The sequence below is a fragment of the Phoca vitulina genome, unplaced genomic scaffold, assembly GCF_004348235.1.
Source record: "Phoca vitulina isolate PV1807 unplaced genomic scaffold, GSC_HSeal_1.0 scaffold40, whole genome shotgun sequence".
NCBI lineage: Eukaryota > Metazoa > Chordata > Mammalia > Carnivora > Phocidae > Phoca > Phoca vitulina.
This window is the reverse complement of record NW_022589743.1, coordinates 18565200-18574641: the sequence shown is the minus strand read 5'-3', so window position 1 is coordinate 18574641 and position 9442 is coordinate 18565200. Positions and strand designations below refer to the sequence as shown.

The 9442-nt window shown below is 46.3% G+C and overlaps 1 pseudogene; it reads right to left on the bottom strand.

Annotated features, from left to right (window-relative positions):
- Window positions 1-249: 249 nt before the first annotated feature.
- LOC116647576 lies at window positions 250-1380 on the bottom strand (annotated as a pseudogene).
- Window positions 1381-9442: the final 8062 nt, after the last annotated feature.

The window sequence follows — 9442 nt, the reverse complement described above, 5'->3', positions numbered from 1 at the left end:
TTTTGAGGTTTTTTGTTGTTGTTTTGTTTGTTTTGTCTTGTTTTTTGGCTGGGGACAATATACTTTATTGATGATACATGAAAAGGTAGGGCTCCCCAAGTCCCTCCCCTTCTTCAAGGGGTCTGGGATGGAAACTGTGTAGAGGTCAGGAGATTCTCAGTGTGTCAGGGGTTGAGTTGGGGCAAGGAATCCCCAGCAGGGTCTCTCTCTTCCTCTTGCTCTCCCTGGGGCTGGTGGTCCAAGGGGCTCTTACTCCTTGGAGGCCATGTGGACCATAAGGTCCACCTCTTGGTTGCTATAGCCAAAGTCATTGTCATACCAGGAAATGAGCTTGACACAGTGGTCACTGAGGGCAGTGCCAGCCCCAGCATTGAAGGTGGAAGAGTGGATGTCACTGTTAAAGTTGCAGGAGACAACCTGGTTCTCACTGTAGCCCAGAATGCCCTTGAGGGGGCCCTCTGATGCCTGCTTCACCCTCATATTTGGCAGCTTTCTCCAAGCAGCAGTTCAGATCCATGACTGACACATTGCGGGTGGGGACATGGAAGTCCATGCTGGTGAGCTTCCCATTCAGCTCAGGGATGACCTTACCTACAGCCTTGGTGGAACAAGTAGAAGCAGGAATGATATTCTGGGCAGATCCTTGGACATCATACCACAACTTCCCAGAGGAGCCATCCATGGTCTTCTGGATAGGAGTGATGGCACGGACTGTAGTCAGTCCGTGGTCAGTCCCTCCAGGATGCCAAAGTTGTCATAGATGACATTGGCCAGAGAGGCCAAGCAGTTGGTGGTGCAGGAGACATTGCTGACAATCTTGAGGGCATTGTCATACTTCTCATGTTTCATGCCCATCAGAGCATGGAAATCAGCAGATGGGGCAGAAATGATGACCCTCTTGGCCCCACCTTCCAAGTGAGCCACAGCCTTCTCCATGGTGGTGAAGACCCCAGTGGACTCTACAACATACTCAGCACCAGCATCACCCCATTTGATGTTGGCGGGATCTGGCTCCTAGAAGATGGAGAAGGACTTTCTGTTAATAAGTATCCTGTTCTCAGCCTTGACTATGCCATTGAATTTGCCATGGGTGGAATCACACTGGAACATGTAGATCATGTAAATGAGGTCAATGAAAGAGTCATTTATGGTGACAATATCCACTTTGTCGGAGTTGGGGTGCCTGGGTGGTTCAGTCAGTTAGATGTCCGACTTGATCTCACCTCAGGTCTTGATCTCAGGGTTGTGAGTTCAAGCCCCGCATTGAGCTCCACACCCAACTTAAAAAAAAAAAAAAAAATCCATTTTGCCAGAGTCAAAAGCAACCCTGGTGACCAGGCACCCAATATGACCAAATCTGTTTACTCCAACCTTTACCATCATGTCTCTGGGACATGGCTTTCTCTGCTATCAAATGGGGAGGAACAGAGACCCAGGAAATCTCCATTTGTAAGGGTGTCCTCCCTGTCCCAGGAAAAGAAGATGATTCTAAATCTATAAAAACTCTTATCAGTGGGGAAGGCACCAGCTTAAATGTGCATAACATACCCTTGTTTACCGTGCTTTTCTGGGTAACCTTCCATAAGTGGTCTGGCTCCTGCCCCCTCCAACACATTTCTTTTGTCTTTTTTTTTTAAGATTTTACTTATTTATTTGAGAGAGAACACAAGCAGGGGGAGGGGCAGAGGGACACGCAGACTCCCCCCTGAGTGGGGAGCCTGATGCCCAGGACCCTGAGACCATGACCTGAACAGAAGTCAAACCCTTAACCAACTGAGCCACCCAGGCGCTCCTCATTTCTTTTGTCTTTAGCTGGAGGTGGTATTTAAGGTGGTGGTTTGGGCCATTTCAGGGAGTTACCAGTTTTCCTGGGTGTCTCCCATGTGTACAGGAGGTATACATGTTATTAAACTTCTGTTTGTTTTTCTCCTGTTAATCTTTTTAATATATGGGGGTCTCAAGCAAGAATCTAGAAGGGTAGAGGAAAAATTATTTTTCTTCTCTTATAAGACCGAAACAAACAAATGGTGTAAATGCCCCAGTTAACCACCCACTACTTAGTTGCAGGGAGGACAGGATAGTACTAAGGCTGTGCCAGGGCCTTTACTAGCCACCTCTCGTCCATCATTCTAGCAACTCCTGCCATCCCAATGCCCCTTGACGTCTCCCTGGACTGATCTGAGATAAACACTCAGTGTTCTTACTTGCAAGCAATCGAAACTGATTACCCTATGTAGAAAGAGGACTTGTTGAAATGACAAGAGGTGCCCACAGAATCAGCAGGAAATGAAAGACCCAGATTAGGAAATGGGCAGGTACCAAAGGGCTCCAGGGGCTGGGTGCAATGGCCCTGAAATGATCGTGACCCTCCCTTCAACTTTACCTTTCCTTCCATATTCAAAGTTGTGGGTAGGAACTCACCCCGTCTGTCTCCAGTGTGGGAGGTGAGGCATAGGCAGTACCCTTCCTTCTGATACATCTACATGCAAGGGGGTCTCCCCAAAAAAGGTAAGAGGGATGGTTACTGGACTGCTCCTCAGAATTCAAGCACCCTGCATATGGCCTCTCCCCATTCAGTCTCAATGCCAAGCTGCAGCAAGGGTTTCCAAATTGAAGACTAAACCTGATGATTAGAGAGAAGAAGACAGCTGGTCAGAAATGGTGCTGAGGGATGGGGCACCTGGGTGGCTCAGTCGGTTAAGCATCTGCCTTTGGCTCAGGTCATGATCTCGCAGTCCTGGGATCGAGCCCTGCCATCAGGCTCTCTGCTCCCCCTCACTCTCCCTCTGTGCTCTCTCTGGCTCTTGCTCTCTCTCTCTCTCTCTCAAATAAATAAATAAAATCTTAAAAAAAGAAATGGTGCTGAGGGTAATATGGAGGAAAGAGACTTCCCACTGGCCAGTGGGTGCAAGCAAGGAGTGAACATTTGTTAAGCACCTATTATGTACCAGACACTAATTAGGCATCTTACATGCCTATCTCCTTTAATCTTCTCACCATCCCTGAAAAGTCAGTATGATTATGTTTGTAAGAAAGAAAATAGAAGGGCAAGGCAACCTACCTGAGCTCTTACAACTTGTTTAAGTGGTAAGGCCCTTCAAGATCCTTCTGGCTGGACTAAGAATCATTTGACCTGAGACAGATTAACAGGGAAAAAATCAAATTTCATTTCATATTTAGTGGGAGTCCACACAGACATGTAAATTCCAAAGACAGTCAAGTAAAATGAGATATATATGTCTTTCTGAACTGAGGAGAAGGGGGTAGGAGTCTAGGAATTTACAGGGAAGGAATGAAATTCACAGGAAGATGAAAAAGAGTACAGGGGCGCCTGGGTGGCTCAGTTGGTTAAGCAACTGCCTTCGGCTCAGGTCATGATCCTGGAGTCCCAGGATCGAGTCCCGCATCAGGCTCCCTGCTCGGCAGGGAGTCTGCTTCTCCCTCTGACCCTCCTCCCTCTCATGCTCTCTGTCTCTCATTCTCTCTCTCTCAAATAAATAAATAAAATCTTAAAAAAAAAAAAAAAAGAAAAAGAAAAAGAGTACATGTTTGGTAAACAAATGTTTGGGCCACTCAGGAACAGTGGGACATGGAGGACTTTGATCAAACAGGCCTTGCCAGGCTCCTCCCTGTCTACCATACCCAGTTCATATCATAATGTATCTACCTATGTTGACAGCTCTCTTCCTGGCAGATCCTCTATCTAAATTCATTTTAGGCAGTTGAGGGGAAGTAAAGAGCTTTTCCTGAATCTGCTGGGCCAGAAGTCAAGCCCAGTACATATGATGGGTGACAGAATGTGGGGAGGAGCCCAACTTTTCCTCTAGACTAAGCCAAATCCCAGTGCTTGGGGCAGGAGGAGTCTAGGCAGAGCCAGAGACATCAAGACCCTCTCAGATCCCTGAGCACAGTCAACTCTCAGAGGGCAGTAGACAGACTGGAATCCTCACTCAGTTCTTTAGTCAGCTGGGTTGACAATTCCCCAGGACAACTGTGGGCTGGAAGAGGCTTGTGTCACCAGCCAGCATTTGTCCAAACCCTAATGGGGTTTGGGGAATGCCCAAACCTATCTTAGGATGCTTGTCCTGCATCTCCAGGATAGCAGGAACCTAGCAGAGAAGCCCAGGTCTGAGCAAACAGCCCCCAGATGGCCTTCAGTGCCCAGGCAACCCACTTCTAGTTACTCACCCAAGCAGCAGCCTCTCCATCCCCGTAGAGAGCCCAAGGCTGGTGGTATAGAATCCCACAAGAGACAGCTATGGAGAGAATGGGGGAGGGCTTGAGTGCCTCCCAAGTGGAGCAGATCAACCCCAGATCATTTCATAGAAGGCTGCTTTAGGACTGCTCACAACCTAAATCTGAGCAGGTGTACTTCAAGGAGTGGTCACTGGGTGTCACCTTTGCTTCCTAGGTATGTGCCCTCATCTGTGAGCTAATGCTGGGGCATGGTGGAAAGAGAAATTCCTTCTTTGAAACTCAGTTTACAGGCCTGACACCTTTTGTGTCTTCTATGAACCCCACAATGTCCTCACCCTTTTTATCCCCTGTCCCTCCGGGCTGACCTGGATGGCACCATCCGTCATGGAGTTGCTCCCTGGCCCCTCTCTCCTTGCTAGCTTGGAGCAGATACCAGCAGCTGGAGAAGATCACATGGCAAGATTGGCCTTGCTGTTGGTTCATGATCACAGACCATGAACAGGCACACATTGCTGGTGAGCCATCTGTCCACAGGGATCCAAGTCTCACTCTTCTATTCCTTTAGACAATGACTTCATATTGTCAACCCTCCCACATCCCTCTTGCACTCTCACTGTCTTCCTTCCAAAAGAAAAAGAAACAAGTACTGGCTTCCTCATCCTTTCACCATGAAATCTCTATACTTTCCAGTGTTCGTACACACCCTCTCTTCTTCCACTTCTGCTCTGAATCCAACCCTCCCTCCCTCCCACCTTCTCAAGATCCTGGATCCTTTGCCTTTTTCTACCTTCTTCTGAATTACTATCTCAGTCTATCCTGCTGAATTCCCATCAGCAAACAATTGAGCTCATCTTAAATCTCTCTCTCTGCATACCAAGTGATTCTGGCTACCAGCCCGTCTTGGTTCCCTTTCAGCACTAAATTTCTCCTTTTGTCTCAACACCATCTGAAAAGATGTCTCTACTGACCATCTCCATTCATTCTTCTACCTGCTCAAATTTGCCTGATGCCCGCCTTGCTCCAGAGAGTTGACTTCTCAAGGTCACTATGATCTCCATGTCTCCAAACACAGTGGATGTCCATGTCTCCTTTTAACACTCTCCCCAGGATGGTGCACAGCGGACCAGACCACTCTCTCTCCTCTTGGGTTCCATAGCCCCACCCTCTTCTGATTTCTCAGATTTCTCCTCCTTGGTGTGTCTGTTCTCTACCATCTGATTCTAAATACTATAATTTCTTTAACCTTGATTATGAAAAGTCTTCTCTCTTCCATTTTACCTCATGCTTCTAGGTGATCACACCCATTCCTGCTGATTTATATATTTATCACCTTTTATGCAATGATGCCCAAATTTGTATCTTTGGTCCAGTCCTTTCTATTTGGCATCTCTCTTTGCAGGTTTCACTGGTATTGAAAACTTAACATGTCCAGAATGGAATTCCCAATTTTCACCTCTCCCAAAACACCTGTCCTCCTTCCTCCAGTCTTCTCCAGCTCTGCAGCTGGTACCACTGTCCACCACACTGCTCAAGCCCCAAACCGGGGAAGCATCACTATTTCCTCACTGCTCACATCCATCCTGTTAGCAAATTGTATTGATTCTATCTCAGATTCACTTCAGATCACTTCTCCTCATCTTGTGTACCACCCACACTCATGAGGGCCACTGTCATCTCTCTACTAAAGCCATACACAATATTTCTAACTAATCTTCCCATTGGCACACTCTTCAATCTATTCTTGACATAGCAGCAGCAGTGATAGAAAAGTTCTGTATCTTAATCTGGATACATATACGTAAAACTTTGATGAGGTGTGTTCACATGTGTACACTTTACTGTAGGATAAACCTCAACCAGAAAAATAAAAAATGAACAAGACATCAGTCCCCCAGTTAAAACCCTTCAGTGGCTTCACACGGTCTTTGGAATAAAATCAACCCTGCAGGACTTGGCCCCAGCCTTTTCCTCCAACATCATTGCCTACTGTACTTATCCCTTGCTTGCCAGAACCCAGCTGCCATGACTTTCATTAATTTTCTCTAACAGGCTAAAGCTTTCCTGCCTGCCTCAGGACCTTTGCTCAGGCTGTTCCCTCAGCCCAGAATCCTTCGCTATGCTTAGCACCTTTCTTCCTTCACATCACCTACCTAGGCTTACCCAGACCACCACGTCTAAAATATATCAGCCCATTTATTCTTCCTGCTTCTACATTACTGTATTTTTATAATGCTACTATTGTATTTTTATAATGCTACAATGTTTTTCCACACTTGGGACCAGCTTCCACGTTTGACAGACACTCATTACACCCATGCTATTATGCTAAGTGCTACATAGATAACCAACAACATGAGTCTTCTATTCAAAGAACGACAAAAAAATCCTTTTTTATTGTTGTTGTTCTTTTAAATCTAAGTAGATGTGCTTTAAAAAAAAAAATCATCAGTTCATTCCAGTGCAGCAGTCTCCACCCTGGGGCTGAAGATGGGAGAGATGAGAGATCATGAGTACACGGTGTGATGGGTTGCATTATGTCCTCCAAAAAGACAATAGGTAAGTTTAAACGGGAGAAGCATGCCTCAGAAAAATTTTAAAGCCATAAACAACAAGCATAACAAAATGCCTTTCTTATTTATTTTTTTACAAATTAAGTCAGAGGCTAAAAACACAGGATCCAGAGACCAGGTGTGTAGCACCAAGACTCCTGTTGCAACAGGTATTTATCAGATACCTTGTCTTCCAACTCAGTCCTCTGACCCATCTGATTATTTTTGACAAGTGCAATCATTTCAACAACAGAGCCATTCAGAACACTTCATTTATACAAAAGCTCTTCCAAGAGGATCTCTGCTTAACTGCTCCAAGGATCTCTCTGCTGGTGACGGCTCTTCTGTGGTTGTAGAAGGACAGTCTGACTGCCTCCAGGCTAACCCGTTCCAGCAGCCAATCCTCCAGAGAGCCCAGTGCATCCAAGATCCAGGAGCATCCACTGAAGTCTGGGTGAGTCTGGGAAAGAAATGGCACAAGGGTAAAACAGTGAAGTGAAGGCTTGTTAAAGTAAACAATTTATGGTCTAACCCAGCACCCATGCCTTCCATGGATTGGTGCACACGTGGAGCCACAGAACCCACCTGGAGGTACAATGGTAGGAATGTGATGAAAGAAATTAGGCCATTGTACCTATCAACTGTCTGAGGAAGATCGGGGAGGGGGAATGTGTAGCTGGTGAGAAAAATCACCCGTATCTGTGGAATACAGACTAACTCTGGTCACTTAAATTTCGTGCCTCGATTTTTCCCAACAGAAGTGGAGTTAACACCCAACACCTTTGGAAGATGGAAAATATAATTTTAGAGTAGACACGCACACTCTATATTTCACATTAGTGAGTTTTTTTTTTTTTTTTTTTAACACTTCTCAGTTTGCAGCCTTACATCCTTGCACCAACATGATCTCTAGCCACGCTGGGAAAACTCACTCTTCCTCGGATGTGTCCCTATCATTTCCAGTCTCCACGCCACTGTCGCTCTGTCACCCCTACCTACCATGTCCACACCCAACCCCACCTTTCAAATCCTATCCACCCTTGAAGACTCTTCTCCAGGTGCCCCCTCTAGCTTATCTGTGTTCCACACAACCTCCCACTGAGGACCAGGGCTCTTTGCGTTCTCAGAACCTGTATCACATGCTGCCTTATATCATTAACAACCTTGTCTAAAGTTAGAGAGGCAGCTGGACTAGTCAGAAGAACGCTGCCCTGAGAATCGCCCACCCAGGGCTCTAACCCTAGCTCTGTGCGGGTATGAGATGTCATGTAAGCAAGTAATGGTCTCACACTGGACCTCTGTTTCTCTTTTGTAAAAGGAAAGTCTTGAAGCAGGATTTGAAAAGTTCCTCCTGGTTCTAATAATTTAGGAGTATTTCCTCAATGCCCCCATCTGGCAGGACTGGGAGCCCCTTTGTGATAGAGACCACATTGTTTTCATCTGAGCTTCCCCAGCAGACCTGGCTTGCACGGAAACACTACGTTTATCCAGCCAGCACCTTGTTTTATCCTCACAGTGCCACGAGGGGCTGGCCCAAGGCACAGCCCTGACCCTTGGGAGGCTTGCAGAAGCAGAGTGGCCTGCCAGACCCATTCAGTAAAAGGACAGGACTAATGATTAGAGGGTGAAGCGTAGTCCAAGTACTCCTACAGAGAGCCCTTCCAGAAAATGCAGTGGAGGTTCTCAACTGGGGGCAATGTCTCTGGGCATTTTCAGGTGGGAGGGAGGCTGCTACTGGCATCCACGGGACAGAGGCCAGAGATGCTGTCCCGTATCACACAATGCTCAGGACAGCCCCCCAACAAAGAATTAAGCAGTCCCAAAATGTCAATAGTGCTGTGGTTGAGAAACCCTGCTCTAGATCACATACCTTCGTTCCTTTCTCCTATCTTTCCTTAATCCCATTTCCCCCTTCTTCTCACAGGATAAACAACAGATTCCAAATGATACCACTGGAATACAGGGGGTTTGGATACAATCACACATGAACACTCAGTCTTGCTTCATTGTCATGAAGAAAATCCAAAATCAAGCCTTAGTCCATCTGTCGTAAAATCTCCTTTTTCTGTTCCCCATAGCTTCTTTTGAAGGGGAAGACTTTTCTGAGTTTGTTCTCTGCAATTTTACGCTGTGGGGTGAGGCTGGGTGGGCAGGAGGAAGGAATGAAAGCCCACCCTAAATTTTAGGTACATTCTAAGTACAGAGCACCATTTAGTGAAAACCTGACATATGTCACTCTTCAAAGAATAAGATGAGACTAGGTGGTGAATCCCCTCTCTATAAGAGGGCATTTAAGAATCAATTTATAGATTGCCTGTCAACAGATACCAGAGACACTGGGAGCTCAGGTGTTCAGAGTTGCTACCAACAGGAAGCAAGCCAAGTGGGAAAAGATAGCAACCATTAGCAGTTCCAGTTTATAGAAGCTGTGTGCACACAACTTTTCAGGAACTCGAGGTGTGAAGAAGCGCTCCCGTATGAGAAAAAGCCGCAGTCGAAAAAACACCTCTAACATGATAACCTGTCTCGGCCATTCTAAGTCTCCACAAAGAGAGCCCCAACTCACTTGCTTCACGATTTTCCCCATGTAACTAAAATAGGCCTCCTTCTTCTTCCTCCTCTTCTGCCTCAAGGCTGAGTTGGCCTGCTCATATTTCTCTTTGGCTGGGATATAAAGTGTAGTCCTCTTCTTAGGG